At 40.7% G+C, this 17634-nt stretch overlaps 2 long non-coding RNA genes across 3 annotated transcripts; one reads left to right on the top strand and one right to left on the bottom strand.

Moving 5' to 3' along the window:
- Window positions 1-262: 262 nt before the first annotated feature.
- Window positions 263-5588, bottom strand: LOC142575456 (uncharacterized). The gene is made up of 3 exons (XR_012826650.1): window positions 5229-5588; window positions 4359-4472; window positions 263-1990 (listed from the first exon to the last, which is right to left on the bottom strand). It is a non-coding gene; the product is annotated as an uncharacterized LOC142575456 (long non-coding RNA).
- Window positions 5589-11479: 5891 nt separating this feature from the next.
- Window positions 11480-16847, top strand: LOC142575455 (uncharacterized). 2 transcript variants are annotated; one of them, XR_012826649.1, is made up of 3 exons: window positions 11480-11882; window positions 12641-12767; window positions 15138-16847. It is a non-coding gene; the product is annotated as an uncharacterized LOC142575455 (long non-coding RNA). The 2 variants fall into 2 exon arrangements; XR_012826648.1 differs by having other exon boundaries at window positions 11481-11882; window positions 12641-12754.
- The last annotated feature ends 787 nt before the right edge of the window (window positions 16848-17634 follow it).

The raw sequence follows: 17634 nt of genomic DNA, 5'->3' as shown, positions 1-17634 counted from the left end.
ATAGAATATTTCTATCGAGTTGCTTTAGAGATGCTAAAGGCAAATTTCTATAGAATATTTCTATCGAGTTGCTTTAGAGACGCTAAAGACAAAATTCTATAGAATATTTCTATGCAGTTGCTTTCGAGTACCTACAAGCAAATGCCTATAAAAGCTAGGCCGATATGTGTAAAGAACTTGCAATTTACCAAAGTTCTACTGTAGGCAATAAGGACTACAGTAAATGCAGTGGCAAAATAATTGGTGCTACAACCACAAAGTGTTCAGTTTGAAATGTTTATTGCACTTCAGACTAGATACATACTTCATATATGTGACATACACGCTTCAGACTAGAACTTGCAACACACAAACTGTAGCTGCCAACATGCTTCTCAGGTCAAGCTGGTGGTGCAAACACGCGAAACATGAGGTAAAAGAATCAGTGGCAGACTTGATTACAGTTGACACCTGGCAATAACAGGCTTGACTAGGACAAGAAACCATACCATTAAAACTGCAAAAGGAGTGCCTGTTCCAGCAGTGCACATTGAACGGTTGGATACTAAAGCCTGAAAATAGACTGATATGAATGTGCACTGCAATGTTGTGTCAGCCTGATGAAACGACACAGCATTTTAGTTTGTTTAAGTGCAAAAATAACACTGGCAGTCGCTGCGAAAATGTGGCAAATAATGGCTTTCACAGATAAGTACACCATATATCGAAACCACAGAGCATATTAGTCTATGTTTATGTGTAAAATTAGCACTGGCAGGCCCTGCAAAAATGTGGCAAACAGTGGTTTTCATAGAGCAGTACAGCATATATCGTACAAAGTTTAAAAGCTTGTATTTCGTTGTAAGGGAAACAATTTTGAGATCAGAGCCAATATTCTAATTAGGGTGAGAAATACAAACCAGACCGACACACGCAATGACTAAAAAAGAGAGTTAGCTCAGGAGCTCTTATGTAATGCACATAAACAGTAAAATAATTTTTCTCGGCAACTATGGAATCAATTTTGATGAGGTTTGATACATTTAAAAATGTTTAAATCATAGTTTTACATTAAAACCATCAATATTTATTAAAATTTGCTGAAAATAGCAAAACTTGAAGGAAAAGGACTTAGTTTGCAACTGTAAAAAAATAAAGAAGAACTAGCACAAGTTCGTTAGTTCTGTAAATTTTCCTACTCAAATACATCCAAAATACAGAAATACTTTTGAGACAACCACAGCACTAATCTGAAGTTTGTGGCATTTGAGAATTCAACTTGTTGCAGGAAGAACTATTTGGCAGGTTTAAGAAAAATAACACCACGAAGCTTACTAATCCCCGTCTCTGTGCCAGAAAGAGGTATCACAGTTCTGCAGACTCCATCTGCTATGTCTAAAGTCAACAAACTTTATATATGAATTTACAGCTTACATGAAATTGTTGCAATGTTTGACAGTTTCGCACATCTACTCATAAATTAGTGATTGTATATTAGAGCAGCATATGGTATCTCTAATTTGCCAGATTAAATTATGGTATTAGGTCCAACAGAAATGTGATCTCATTTTTTAGTTATGAGTAAGATTTGTTAACCTTACTGCTCTGTTTCTTCAAAATTTGCAGTTTTCATGAATTCGTATCAAAAGCAGACTAGTTGTCTGAAAATGTTTTATCATGGTACTGTGCTACGTGAATTATGCTTTTTCAAATAACATGTTTACTTTGACGCAATGATATTTCTTTATTTTATCTGATTCCGTGCTGAAAAACTGCACAGTATTCACGAGATATGAATAAATAAATATTAAGTGAATAAGTAAACAAATAAATATTGCGGTTTGTCTTATCATTCCACCACCAGCATGACCTGTATGGAGCTTTGGCTACTGCTCACATGTTGCAAGTTCATTCTTACATGATCACCTGCTATTTCACTTCCCAGGAAAGGAGCGAGGAAAGGCTAGTTTTTGGCCTCATTTGGTCCGTCTAGTAACGGCGACGCTGGAGCCTGGAAAATACAATTGAAATTAATTTTCAAAAGGTGTAATGAACATTCAGCCATAATGTATTAGCAGGCACAAACATGCCACAAATATCTATATAGTTGTAGCATTATGCTAAGTTTCATTTCAGTATTTTAGAAAAAAATTATAACAGAAAAGTGGCAGAACACCCCACCTCCCCACCACTCTGCCAAACAGTGGCAGTTCTTTTGAGAATCATTTTTGACAATATCTTTACTTTCCCAAGATACTGTGACATCAGCACTGGGCCAATGTGCCTGGCAGTAGAATATCATTGCTGATGACAAAAAGCATCTCCAAACGACAACAGCCTAGTCACACATTAATCTCATCTTGCGATGACAACACATTCCCCATTTATAAGATAAGCAAGCAGGAACACCCATGAGCTAAGAGTCCTATACAGACGTCACACTGTGCATAGGAAACAAATTTTTTGAAAAGAAGGGAATGACCTACTGGCTTCTATTGCTGAGCGGTAGACAAAATTAATATTCCATCCGCTGTTAGCCATAGTTGGTATGTACTATGCTTAATATGCCAATAATAAATTTCTCACATGGAGCTTGAGCAATCATGATGATGCATGTAAGTATCCATTGTATGGGGAACAATAATGTTTTAAGTTGTTTTCGCAAATTATGACGGATAACTGCCAATTAGTGGTATTTGGAACACAGTCGCAGTGTCACTGTCAGATACAATGGACACAGTATATTCGTGCTTTTTGAGTTATTGAAATAATTAGTTTCTAATCTAGTACAGGTATGTACACTGATATGTATCCTAAACGCAATGATAAGACTTCTCAATTGCAATTGAAAAGTTAATTCAGTTTTAATTAAAAAGGGTCCTTCTTGCAACATGGCATGTGAAAAACAGAAAACAAAAATTATACTAATCATGTCTCTTTGAAAATTGATTGCATAACTGCTCTGTAGGTCAAGCAGAAAATTTAACAAGAAATAACGTGCCTAAAACTAGTTGCAACAAACAAATTTGTTCCTACGAAGGTTGCAGACAATTCAGTAAACAGATTGTGACCCAGTCTTTTTATGTGGCATTCCTCAGCGAATTTGTTGGTCAATTGGTTGCCGCAGCTGAACAAAACAGATGAACAGTCTAAATCTGGCGTGCAGCCCCAGTCCCATCGGTGCATGGTCAAGTGGGACGAACATACTGATCCGGGGAGTGAATTATGGTGCTGTCTTAGGCACGTCTTAGGCAATCTGCTGCATGTACATTTGACCAAATATACACATGATCACAAGAATAGACTACACTACCTCTGACAGACACAAGACAAATTTAGTGGTATCTAAGCAAGCCTTTCTTGTCGGGGTGCCTATATGCACAGCAGTGTGCAAGAGAATTGAGAAAGGCAAGCAGGCAAGGGAGGCTTGCTCGGTGAAAGATACCACCAAAATTGGTGTGTGTGTCACAGGCAGCGTACTGTATCCGTTTCACATGTGGTCAAGTGTACATAGGGCAAACTGGCCGGTACCGTATGTGTATAAGAGACCACCATATTTCATTCAAAAGACCAGTATGGTCATCCAACTCGGCCGTACATTTCCACAACGGGGCTTCATGTTGGATTACAATCGTTCATCTGTTTTCATCCACTGTAAAAATTGACAAGTGAAATCGATGAGGCATACCACATATATAGTAAGACATGTGGGTGAGCCGCCATTTTTAATGCAACAAACAAAAAAGGCATCCTGTGTAGGTCACAAGGTATCTATATCAGTCTGTGCCTATGTACTACTGAAGTAAATGCAGCATAGTAAATACTGACCATCATATTAATTTTCAAGAAATTAAAGCTCACCAAATGTGTATTTCGCAGTGGCTGTTAATAAGGGAACAGAGAAGTAACAGTAAAGATATCAATGATAAAAAAAGGTGTGCGCACTACGTGCTTAGACCTGTGACATATTTAGTCCACTACACTTCGAATTCCTACATGCACAGAAAACTGCACGAGATTGTAGCACAAACAGAAAAAAAATTATGCAAATAAGGGGTACAGCATAGGAAATAGTTTTCAAAGAATAAAACCACAATAAAAAGTCATAAATACACTACGTACAAAGCAAAAATTATATTTAACTTGCAGGTAAGCAACTTACGCAAAAGAAATACTAAACATCAGGAAAGGTTAGGTATAGTTTTATACAGAACACAATAATGTGGGCATAATGGCTATGCACACAAATAGGTAGCAAGTTCAATAAGGTTGCATAAATATTTAGTCTCTTTAGTAAGCTGCAGTATGGAATGTGTTGACAAAATTCACGATGAATGACACCAAGCCCCCTTTTTGGAACACATACATTTCATACACACCTGACATGACCATCCAGATCACACGCCATGCTGCTGCAGCCATATATCCACAGGGTCTGCATTTCTGGGGGCTCCTCGATCTTGTAGTTTATGTTGTGGGTCACGGCCTCGCCACTACAAAATGAGGTCTATGTTAGCTTATAGCAGTGGCACAATAAAGCTGTGATATCGTGATAACATGCAATCAGCACCTAAAAGGGTCATGAAAACAATGTCTGCACTAATGTGGAAAGAGAGCAAATGCTTGAAATTATCGAATGTCATGACAATAGGGACCTCTACATCAAATAAAGTTTTGGACGCGCCGCAGCAGCAGATTACAATCTAATCTTAATGTTTTTTCCATTACTTAGTATAGGCAACGTTCCCCTGTCATGTTTAGTTAAGTCAGTTATGACAACACATCTTGTCTTGGAAATAAAGCTGTACTAGTAGCAAGCTGTGATTGGCTTACATTTTTTCCCTAGAACTGTTCGTTAGCCAAAAACCTCGTAAGCAGAGATTGTGCACAACGTCGAAGCATTTATGTGAGGAAACGTCATTGAAGAAAGAATCGATGAAGAGGTAGACGGGTCGTTACTATGCAACTTTAACAGACAGGCGGGAGCTCACGCACAGCTGCACAAGGTGAACACGATTTCCGAAACTTTTCTCAGCGGAAGCAAACGCTTATCAGGATTATCAATTCCGCACTGTGGCAATAGAGTTGCGTACACAATTTTTACAACCAGCGCGTAGCAAGTATCAGCACAGGGTTCACTGTTGACGTGGGTGTTCCACTTGCTACGTTCGCAAGGCACTCTATACACACACGGGAAGCACACACAACACGGATGAACGCACGTGTAGTTGGCGAGCACGATTGCTTACCGTTTCAACAGTACGGCGAGGTCGAAAGGCGCTCTCCAAGTTTCCAGTGATGCGTCTGCGATGTTACTTGCAGCAAACAAGCTGCTGGGTAGTGGACGAGCTGAGGCACGCTAATAATACGCATTACTTCTTTGCGCCGTCCACCAAGCTTTCCACGACAACCAGCGGAGACAAAGGAAACGCACTCCACGGCATGAAAATCGTTGGTTTACATTTAGATGGCGCGCCACGCATACGGCGTGCTTACAGCGAGACTCAAGCCATCTTCTGGCACTTTCGTGCTCGCGAACTACGTCTCATTTCATTACAGCAAACCTAATAACACACGATCAAACGAACACATCGATGCAGCTCGCACAACAACAGTTGAAGACGGAGCAATTACAACACGCCGTATCTTCGTATTCTGTCTGTCGCGTTGAATACGAAAATACCGGCGCTGCCAGTGCCGTCTGTATAATAGTGCGGCTGTTGTGGCCTCCGTGATTCCTACAATAATACCCATTACAGCAGGTTTTGTGCCGTTTTGGGCCGAACTACATACATATGTTGCTAGACAAGAAGAAACATTGACATGCTCATATTGTGTGCTATAGTTTGGGGCAGAAATAAATTACATGCAGTCTTCTTGCTTTTGAATCGCTTATGCCACATGAAGTCATCAAAAAGCATGGCCTTCAAGATCCGGACAATTTACCCTGCGTAAGCTATTGCTGGGGTGTGATTTTAACGATTTCAACCTCGGTCACTGGCCTTAAAACCCTAACTGACTTTATGCGCAGCCGTTACCTGCACTACATGCGCCCTCACTTCGTTTCTCATTGAAGTAACTTCCTGCTGTCGTTTAAATGTAGCCCAGAAATTGTCCACACAACCTCGGAGGTACACATGTGCAGTGTGTGATGTTTCCGTGCGCTTGTGTCCGTCGCACAACAACATAATTTATATACGATGATTTTTAATTTGACCCGTGAGGCACAGGTTACGCTTATGTGTTCCCCATCTTGCTTTCGTGGCGATGTGCTTATCATGCGCGGATCGCGCTCATGTGGTCCGTGACTTTTCAAGATTCCTTGAAAAAAAAAAATCGTTTCTGCAGCGTGCATTTGTCGCATTTGAGTGGTGTGTGCCAGAAATGTGCGGCGGCGTTCGATGTGTTTCCGCCCCAAGTGCTGCAGTCACTGCATGCCAGCAAATAGATATGACGCGATTGCTAAGGCGCAGTTTTGCTTAGTTTTTTTTTGTATACATCTTTGTGATTTACCTGCATATGCGATATAAACCACAATGCGCGCTTCCGTTATATTTCTTTGGTTTTCCTAATTTCGATTAGTGTGATGTTTGCCTTCGTCAATGAGTGTCTTTTTAACGATACTCTTACTTCATAGTAAAAAACCTCGGAAATGCCGATTGCAAGAAACAGCGTCTTCCAGTGCCTTCCAGTGTGAAATCAGCGCGTTATTTTTTTGTTTTTTTTTGAAGCACTGGATTGCACTGGGTACGCTGGCGCTCGCTGGGACTCACTCGAGACCAGTGAGAACGCTGGATAAGAGCTGGGTCACACTGGAAGAGACGGTCGCATTGGAAACTGCGCTGGTTGTGTTTGTGCCGCGCTGGTTCCAGTACGCAAGGACGAGCGCTGCTGAATATTAAATGCTTTATACAATTTCATCACTTCATACTAGTCTCTTGTCCTAAATAACGCTATATCTTAGGGTCATAGAACTATTTCGTGTCGCAGCATGGAATAAAGGTGCGTGAGCTGCCTTGTTTATTCCTGCACATGTGACAATGAAAATCACTTTTGTTTTTTGCATTTTGCCTTTTGACAAGGCGGATAGCTAAATTCTTGAACGAAACCATGCAAACGCAGAGGACGCCGCTTTTTTAGTATTTCGCATGTAACATATGATTGGGAGTTATCGCCATTGTCGCAGTGTTGTGGAGTGGACATGAAATCCAGAAGTCGTTCAGACGCGCTCGAACAGACCCCGAGTTCGAAGCCTACCGCTGCTTGATATTATCGCACCGATAACAAGGCTGAGGCGATTCGTGCGCTTCCACTTTCCCTATTGTACTAAAAAGAGTTCTGAGGCTCAAATACACACATTTTAGCTTTCGCCAGCTACCCGCGCCGAGATCAGTCCCCACCGAAGCTTAGGCATAGCGTATCCGCCGAGTCCGTCTGCACGCTATCGGCGCGTCTAACCTCAAGAATCAAGGAGTCTAACAAGGATAAATTACTTTATATTTCAGATTTCGCATCGGTGCTTTTAAATAAACAATTTTTTCATGCCTACAGTGCCAGCACAAGAAGTGAGGAGCGCCGATGTGACGCGTCATAAACGCAGGTATATGTGCTGTCACCGAAGGCTCCCAGCACTAGCCTGCGCTTCTCTGACGAATATATATGACTAGACAGACGTGTAGACTGAAAGACATCACTGAACTAAGAAAACATAGCATACCCCTCGCGTGAAGAACAAGAAACGGCTATCGAAATCGGCAGTAACAGCCCATTCATGCAGCGTCCCGGGTCGGTGGTTCATTTAGGACTTTTTTCGAAGTTAAAATACCAATCGCAAGTGAAAGTCGATGTTATGGCACTTCCGAGCACACTATTGAATACGCAAAGCAAATTTTTCTTTGTGGTACAGGCGTGAGCTTTAGTTGCTGGGCTATAGCGCATCTACCACGTCTGTGCAAGACTTCTCTCCGTGAAGCTAAAAGTGCTTCTCGATTTTGGTATGCTAAATTATCCGCCGTGTTCGTATGCTGGCGTGGCGTAGCGGTAGTGATCCAGGCTGGGGATATGCAGGTGCGACGGTCGAATCTTGGTCAGAGCACTTCTGTTTTTACATGTTCTTTTTTTCGTTTTTCATTGCACTAAAACGCTCTCTGTTGCTTTCTCTATTCAAAAAATGCATACGGTGTCTAGGTGCACCGCGTATTTAACGCGCTAGAGCTGTTTTTCGCGCCAGTAACCAGCGCCTCCCAGTACGCCGCGCTTGCCCAGCGCCCCATGCATCCAGCGCGCGGCACTGTACCCATAATCCGGCGATGCACTGGATACTGGGTACTGTTTATAGAGTGAAAATATAGAGCCGTTCTTAGACAGGCCGCACTTTAGCTTCTTTAATGTCCTATAAACGTTCCTTTATAGAACTCAGTACATATGCCATATGATGGCACATTTTTAGAACGGGAATGGAGAGCCAGTCTAGAGACAGGCCGCATTAGAAGTTCCGAAAACGTTCTATGAATTTTTCTATAGAATTTGGTGCATAAGATGTCAACACGACCTCCATAGAATTATTATGGTGGATGTAGAGCCATTCTATAGACAGGCCGCATTAGAAGTTCTGAAAAGGTTCTATAAAGATTTTTTCTGTAGAATTTGGCACATAAGATGTTAATACGACCTCTATAGAACGTTTCTGAAAACGTTCAATAAAAAATTTTCTATAGAATTTGGTACATAAAATGTCAATACGACCTCTATAGAACATTTATGGAGGGTGAATGGAGAGTCGGTCTATAGACAAGCCGCATTAGAAGTGTTAAAAACTTTCTATAGACATTATTTTATAGAATATTGTGCATATGCTGACAATAAACCCTCTATAGACTGCTTATAGAGCGTGAATGGAGAGTCATTCTATAGAAAAGCCGCATTAGAAGTGTTAAAAACTTTCTATAGACATTATTTTATAGAATTTAGTACATATGATATCAATACACTCTCTATAGAACATTTATAGAGAACGAATGGAGAGCCATTCTATAGACAGGTCGCGTTAGAAGTTTTAAAGACATTCTATAAAAATTACTTTATAGAATTCAGTACATAGGACGTCAATACACCCTCTATTGCACATCTATTGTGTGTGAAATGACTTGTTTCTATAGAAAGGTTTCTATAGACTTCTTATAGAGATTCTATGCAGACGACTCTATAGATCGCGAGTTCCTATAGAGTCCCTTTTGACTCCATAGGAACTCATTAGGAGTTCTAAAGGAACTCTAAATCCATTTTCATAAGGGTAACATCGACTTTCACTTGCGATTGGTATTTTAACTTCGAAAAAAGTCCTAAATTAACCACCGACCCGGGACGCTGCATGAATGGGCTGTTACTGCCGATTTCGATAGCCGTTTCTTGTTCTTCACGCGAGGGGTATGCTATGTTTTCTTAGTTCAGTGATGTCTTTCAGTCTACACGTCTGTCTAGTCATATATATTCGTCAGAGAAGCGCAGGCTAGTGCTGGGAGCCTTCGGCGACAGCACATATACCTGCGTTTATGACGCGTCACATCGGCGCTCCTCACTTCTTGTGCTGGCACTGTAGACATGAAAAAATTGTTTATTTAAAAGCACCGATGCGAAATCTGAAATATAAAGTAATTTATCCTTGTTAGACTCCTTGATTCTTGAGGTTAGACGCGCCGATAGCGTGCAGACGGACTCGGCGGATACGCTATGCCTAAGCTTCGGTGGGGACTGATCTCGGCGCGGGTAGCTGGCGAAAGCTAAAATGTGTGTATTTGAGCCTCAGAACTCTTTTTAGTACAATAGGGAAAGTGGAAGCGCACGAATCGCCTCAGCCTTGTTATCGGTGCGATAATATCAAGCAGCGGTAGGCTTCGAACTCGGGGTCTGTTCGAGCGCGTCTGAACGACTTCTGGATTTCATGTCCACTCCACAACACTGCGACAATGGCGATAACTCCCAATCATATGTTACGTGCGAACTACTAAAAAAGCGGCGTCCTCTGCGTTTGCATGGTTTCGTTCAAGAATTTAGCTATCCGCCTTGTCAAAAGGCAAAATGCAAAAAACGAAAGTGATTTTCATTGTCACATGTGCAGGAATATACAAGGCAGCTCACGCACCTTTATTCCATGCTGCGACACGAAATAGTTCTATGACCCTAAGATATAGCGTTATTTAGGACAAGAGACTAGTATGAAGTGATGAAATTGTATAAAGCATTTAATATTCAGCAGCGCTCGTCCTTGCGTACTGGAGCCAGCGCGGCACAAACACAACCAGCGCAGTTTCCAATGCGACCGTCTCTTCCAGTGTGACCCAGCATTGCCCAGCTCTTATCCAGCGTTCTCACTGGTCTCGAGTGAGTCCCAGCGAGCGCCAGCGTACCCAGTGCGATCCAGTGCTTAAAAAAAATAATAATAACAACGCGCTGATTTCACACTGCAAGGCACTGGAAGACGCTGGTTCTTGCAATCGGCATTTCCGAGGTTTTTTACTATGAAGTAAGAGCATCGTTAAAAAGACAGTCATTGACGAAGGCAAACATCACACTAATCGAAATTAGGGAAACCAAAGAAATATAAGGGAAGCGCGCATTGTGGTTTATATCGCATATGCAGGTAAATCACAAAGATGTATACCAAGAAACACTAATCAAAACTGCGCCTTAGCAATCGCGTCATATCTATTTGCTGGCATGCAGTGACTGCAGCACTTGGGTCGGAAACACATCGAACGCCGCCGCACATTTCTGGCACACACCACTCAAATGCGACAAATGCACGCTGCAGAAACGATTTTTTTTTTTCAGGGAATCTTGATAAGTAACGGACCACATGAGCGCGATCCGCGCATGATAAGCACATCGCCACGAAAGCAAGATAGGGAACACATAAGCGTAACCTGTGCCTCACGGGTAAAATTAAAAATCATCGTATATAAATTATGTTGCTGTGCGACGGACACAAGCGCACGGAAACATCACACACTGCACATGTGTACCTCGGAGGTTGTGTGGACAGTTTCTGGGCTACATTTAAACGACAGCAGGAAGTTACTTCAATGAGAAACGAAGTGAGGGCGCATGTAGTGCAGGTAACGGCTGCGCATAAAGTCAGTTAGGGTTTTAAGGCCAGTGACCGAGGTTGAAATCGTTAAAATCACACCCCAGCAATAGCTTACGCAGGGTAAATTGTCCGGATCTTGAAGGCCATGCTTTTTGCTGACTACATGTGGCATAAGCGATTCAAAAGCAAGAATACTGCATGTAATTTATTTCTGCCCTAAACTATAGCAAACAATATGAGCATGTCAGTGCTTCTTCTTGTCTAGCAACATATGTATGTAGTTCGGCCCAAAACGGCACAAAACCTGCTGTAGTGGATATTATTGTAGGAATCACGGAGGCCACAACAGCCGCACTATTATACAGACGGCGCTGGCAGCGCCGGTATTTTCGTATTCAACGCGACAGGTAGAATACGAAGGTACGGCGTGTTGTAATTGCTCCGTCTTCAACGGTTGTTGTGCGAGCTGCATCGATGTGTTTGTTTGATCGTGTGTTATTAGGTTTGCTGTAATGAAATGAGACGTAGTTCGCGAGCACGAAAGTGCCAGAAGATGGCTTGAGTCTCGCTGTAAGCACGCCGTATGCGTGGCGCGCCAGCTAAATGTGGACCAACGATTTTCATGCCGTGGAGTGCGTTCCCTTTGTCTCCGCTAGTTGTCGTGGAAAGCTTGGTGGACGGCGCAAAGAAGTAATGCGTATTATTAGCGTGCCTCAGCTCGTCCACTACCCAGCGGCTTGTTTGCTGCAAGTAACATCGCAGACGCATCACTGGAAACTTGGAGAGCGCCTTTCGACCTCGCCGTACTGTTGAAACGGTAAGTAATCGTGCTCGCCAACTACACGTGCGTTCATCCGTGTTGTGTGTGCTTCCCGTGTGTGTATAGAGTGCCTTGCGAACGTAGCAAGTGGAACACCCACGTCAACAGTGAACCCTGTGCTGATACTTGCTACGCGCTGGTTGTAAAAATTGTGTACGCAACTCTATTGCCACAGTGCGGAATTGATAATCCTGATAAGCGTTTGCTTCCGCTGAGAAAAGTTTCGGAAATCGTGTTCACCTTGTGCAGCTGTGCGTGAGCTCCCGCCTGTCTGCTAAAGTTGCATAGTAACGACCCGTCTACCTCTTCATCGATTCTTTCTTCAATGACGTTTCCTCACTTATAAATGCTTCGACGTTGTGCACAATCTCTGCTTACGAGGTTTTTGGCTAACGAACAGTTCTAGGGAAAAAATGTAAGCCAATCACAGCTTGCTGCTAGTACAGCTTTATTTCCAAGACAAGATGTGTTGACATAACTGACTTAACTAAACATGACAGGGGAACGTTGCCTATACTAAGTAATGGAAAAAACATTAAGATTAGATTGTAATGTGCTGCTGCGGCGCGTCCAAAACTTTATTTGATGTAGAGGTCCCTATTGTCATGACATTCGATAATTTCAAGCATTTGCTCTCTTTCCACATTAGTGCAGACATTGTTTTCTTGACCCTTTTAGGTGCTGATTGCATGTTTTCACGATATCACAGCTTTATTGTGCCACTGCTATAAGCTAACATAGACCTCATTTTGTAGTGGCGAGGCCGTGACCCACAACATAAACTACAAGATCGAGGAGCCTCCAGAAATGCAGACCCTGTGGACATATGGCTGGAGCAGCATGGCGTGTGATCTGGATGGTCATGTCAGGTGTGTATGAAATGTATGTGTTCCAAAAAGGGGGCTTGGTGTCATTCATGGTGAATTTTGTCAACACATTCCATACTGCAGCTTACTAAAGAGACTAAATATTTATGCAACCTTATTGAACTTGCTACCTATTTGTGTGCATAGCCATTATGCCCACATTATTGTGTTCTGTATAAAACTATACCTAACCTTTACTGATGTTTAGTATTTCTTTTGCGTAAGTTGCTTACCTGCAAGTTAAATATAATTTTTGCTTTGTACGTAGTGTATTTATGACTTTTTATTGTGGTTTTATTCTTTGAAAACTATTTCCTATGCTGTACCCCTTATTTGCATAATTTTTTTTCTGTTTGTGCTACAATCTCGTGCAGTTTTCTGTGCATGTAGGAATTCGAAGTGTAGTGTACTAAATATGTCACAGGTCTAAGCACGTAGTGTGCACACCTTTGTTTATCATTGATATCTTTACAGTTACTTCTCTGTTCCCTTAGTAACAGCCACTGCGAAATACACATTTGGTGAGCTTTAATTTCTTGAAAATTAATATGATGGTCAGTATTTACTATGCTGCATTTACTTCAGTAGTACATAGGCACAGACTAATATGGATACCTTGTGACCTACACAGGATGCCTTTTTTGTTTGTTGCATTAAAAATGGCGGCTCACCCACATGTCTTACTATATATGTGGTATGCCTCATCGATTTCACTTGTCAATTATTACAGTGGATGAAAACAGATGAATGATTGTAATCCAACATGAAGCCCCGTTGTGGAAATGTGCGGCCAAGTTGGATGACCATGCTGGTCCTTTGAATGAAATATGGTGGTCTCTTATACACATACAATACCGGCCAGTTTGCCCTATGTACACTTGACCACATGTGAAAGGGATACAGTACGCTGCCTGTGACACACACGCCAATTTTGGTGGTATCTTTCACCGAGCAAGCCTCCCTTGCCTGCTTGCCTTTCTCAATTCTCTTGCACACTGCTGTGCATATAGGCACCCCCGACAAGAAAGGCTTGCTTAGATACCACTAAATTTGTCTTGTGTCTGTCAGAGGTAGTGTAGTCTATTCTTGTGATCATGTGTATATTTGGTCAAATGTACATGCAGCAGATTGGCCGGTGCCTCAACACGTGCCTAAGACAGCACCATAATTCACTCCCCGGATCAGTATGTTCGTCCCACTTAACCATGCACCGATGGGACTGGGGCTGCACGCCAGATTTAGACTGTTCATCTGTTTTGTTCAGCTGCGGCAACCAATTGACCAACAAATTCGCTGAGGAATGCCACATAAAAAGACTGGGTCACAATCTGTTTACTGAATTGTCTGCAACCTTCGTAGGAACAAATTTGTTTGTTGCAACTAGTTTTAGGCACGTTATTTCTTGTTAAATTTTCTGCTTGACCTACAGAGCAGTTATGCAATCAATTTTCAAAGAGACATGATTAGTATAATTTTTGTTTTCTGTTTTTCACATGCCATGTTGCAAGAAGGACCCTTTTTAATTAAAACTGAATTAACTTTTCAATTGCAATTAGGAAGTCTTATCATTGCATTTAGGATACATATCAGTGTACATACCTGTACTAGATTAGAAACTAATTGTTTCAATAACTCAAAAAGCACGAATATACTGTGTCCATTGTATCTGACAGTGACACTGCGACTGTGTTCCAAATACCACTAATTGGCAGTTATCCATCATAATTTGCGAAAACAACTTAAAACATTATTGTTCCCCATGCAATGGATACTTACATGCATCATCATGATTGCTGAAGCTCCATGTGAGAAATTTATTATTGGCATATTAAGCATAGCACATACATATCCATACACATCCAAACAGCGGATGGAATATTAATTTTGTCTACCGCTCAGCAATAGAAGCCAGTAGGTCATTCCCTTCTTTTCAAAAAATTTCTTTCCTATGCACAGTGTGACGTCTGTATAGGACTCTTAGCTCATGGGTGTTCCTGCTTGCTTATCTTATAAATGGGGAATGTGTTGTCATTGCAAGATGAGATTAATGTGTGACTAGGTTGTTGTCGTTTGGAGATGCTTTTTGTCATCAGCAATGATATTCTACTGCCAGGCACATTGGCCCAGTGCTGATGTCACAGTATCTTGGGAAAGTAAAGATATTGTCAAAAATGATTCTCAAAAGAACTGCCGCTGTTTGGCAGAGTGGTGGGGAGGTGGGGTGTTCTGCCACTTTTCTGTTATAATTTTTTTCTGAAATACTGAAATGAAACTTAGCATAATGCTACAACTATATAGATATTTGTGGCATGTTTGTGCCTGCTAATACATTATGGCTGAATGTTCATTACACCTTTTGAAAATTAATTTCAATTGTATTTTCCAGGCTCCAGCGTCGCCGTTACTAGACGGACCAAATGAGGTCAAAAACTTGCCTTTCCTCGCTCCTTTCCTGGGAAGTGAAATAGCAGGCGATCATGTAAGAATGAACTTGCAACATGTGAGCAGTAGCCAAAGCTCCATACAGGTCATGCTGGTGGTGGAATGATAAGACAAACCGCAATATTTATTTGTTTACTTATTCACTTAATATTTATTTATTCATATCTCGTGAATACTGTGCAGTTTTTCAGCAAGGAATCAGATAAAATAAATATCATTGCATCAAAGTAAACATGTTATTTGAAAAAGCATAATTCACGTAGCACAGTACCATGATAAAACATTTTCAGACAACTAGTCTGCTTTTGATACGAATTCATGAAAACTGCAAATTTTGAAGAAACAGAGCAGTAAGGTTAACAAATCTTACTCATAACTAAAAAATGAGATCACATTTCTGTTGGACCTAATACCATAATTTAATCTGGCAAATTAGAGATACCATATGCTGCTCTAATATACAATCACTAATTTATGAGTAGATGTGCGAAACTCTCAAACATTGCAACAATTTCATGTAAGCTGTAAATTCATATATAAAGTTTGTTGACTTTAGACATAGCAGATGGAGTCTGCAGAACTGTGATCTCTCTTTCTGGCACAGAGACGGGGATTAGTAAGCTTCGTGGTGTTATTTTTCTTAAACCTGCCAAATAGTTCTTCCTGCAACAAGTTGAATTCTCAAATGCCACCAACTTCCAATTAGTGCTGTGGTTGTCTCAAAAGTATTTCTGTATTTTGGATGTATTTGAGTAGGAAAATTTACAGAATTAACGAACTTGTGCTAGTTCTTTATTTTTTTACAGTTGCAAACTAAGTCCTTTTCCTTCAAGTTTTGCTATTTTCAGCAAATTTTAATAAATATGGATGGTTTTAATGTAAAACTATGATTTAAACATTTTTAAATGTATCAAACCTCATCAAATTTGATTCCATAGTTGCCGAGAAAAACTATTTTACTGTTTATGTGCATTACATAGGAGCTCCTGAGCTAAATCTCTTTTTTAGTCATTGCGTGTGTCGGTCTGGTTTGTATTTCTCACCCTAATTAGAATATTGGCTCTGATCTCAAAATTGTTTCCCTTACAATGAAATACAAGCTTTTAAACTTTGTACGATATATGCTGTACTGCTCTATGAAAACCACTGTTTGCCACATTTTTGCAGGGCCTGCCAGTGCTAATTTTACACATAAACATAGACTAATATGCTGTGTGGTTTCAGTATATGGTGTACTTATCTGTGAAAGCCATTATTTGCCACATTTTCGCAGCGACTGCCAGTGTTATTTTTGCACTTAAACAAACTAAAATGCTGTGTCGTTTCGTCAGGCTGACACAACATTGCAGTGCACATTCATATCAGTCTATTTTCAGGCTTTAGTATCCAACCGTTCAATGTGCACTGCTGGAACAGGCACTCCTTTTGCAGTTTTAATGGTATGGTTTCTTGTCCTAGTCAAGCCTGTTATTGCCAGGTGTCAACTGTAATCAAGTCTGCCACTGATTCTTTTACCTCATGTTTCGCGTGTTTGCACCACCAGCTTGACCTGAGAAGCATGTTGGCAGCTACAGTTTGTGTGTTGCAAGTTCTAGTCTGAAGCGTGTATGTCACATATGTGAAGTATGTATCTAGTCTGAAGTGCAATAAACATTACAAACTGAATACTTTGTGGTTGTAGCACCAATTATTTTGCCACTGCATTTACTGTAGTCCTTATTGCCTACAGTAGAACTTTGGTAAATTGCAAGTTCTTTACACATATCGGCCTAGCTTTTATAGGCATTTGCTTGTAGGTACTCGAAAGCAACTGCATAGAAATATTCTATAGAATTTTGTCTTTAGCGTCTCTAAAGCAACTCGATAGAAATATTCTATAGAAATTTGCCTTTAGCATCTCTAAAGCAACTCGATAGAAATATTCTATAGAAATTTGCCTTTAGCATCTCTAAAAAACTCGATAGAAATATTCTATAGAAATTTGCCTTTAGCATCTCTAAAGCAACTCGATAGAAATATTCTATAGAAATTTGCCTTTAGCATCTCTAAAAAAACTCGATAGAAATATTCTATAGAAATTTGTCTTTAGCATCTCTAAAGAAACTCGATAGAAATATTCTATAGAAATTTGTCTTTAGCATCTCTAAAGAAACTCGATAGAAATATTCTATAGAAATTTGTCTTTAGCATCTTTAAAGCAACTCGATAGAAATGTTCTATAGAAATGAGTCTTTAGAGTTCCTATAAGAATGCGGTGGCCAAATAACTTTTGAAACTCTATAGGAAAATTCTATAGGCAATCAAAATAAACACAATAGAGTTCTATAGAGAACATTCAAAAGACTTTCTAAAAAAACACATTAAAAATTTTTGTAAGGGTCCCCGACGAAGCTTCCACAAGTACAACGATTCCGCCGCGACTCGCGGCTGCGGCGGCACGC

The sequence above is a fragment of the Dermacentor variabilis genome, chromosome 3, assembly GCF_050947875.1.
Source record: "Dermacentor variabilis isolate Ectoservices chromosome 3, ASM5094787v1, whole genome shotgun sequence".
In the NCBI taxonomy this organism is placed as follows: Eukaryota; Metazoa; Arthropoda; class Arachnida; order Ixodida; family Ixodidae; genus Dermacentor; species Dermacentor variabilis.
The sequence above is the reverse complement of the archived record's forward strand: the minus strand, read 5'-3'. Positions and strand labels throughout refer to the sequence as shown.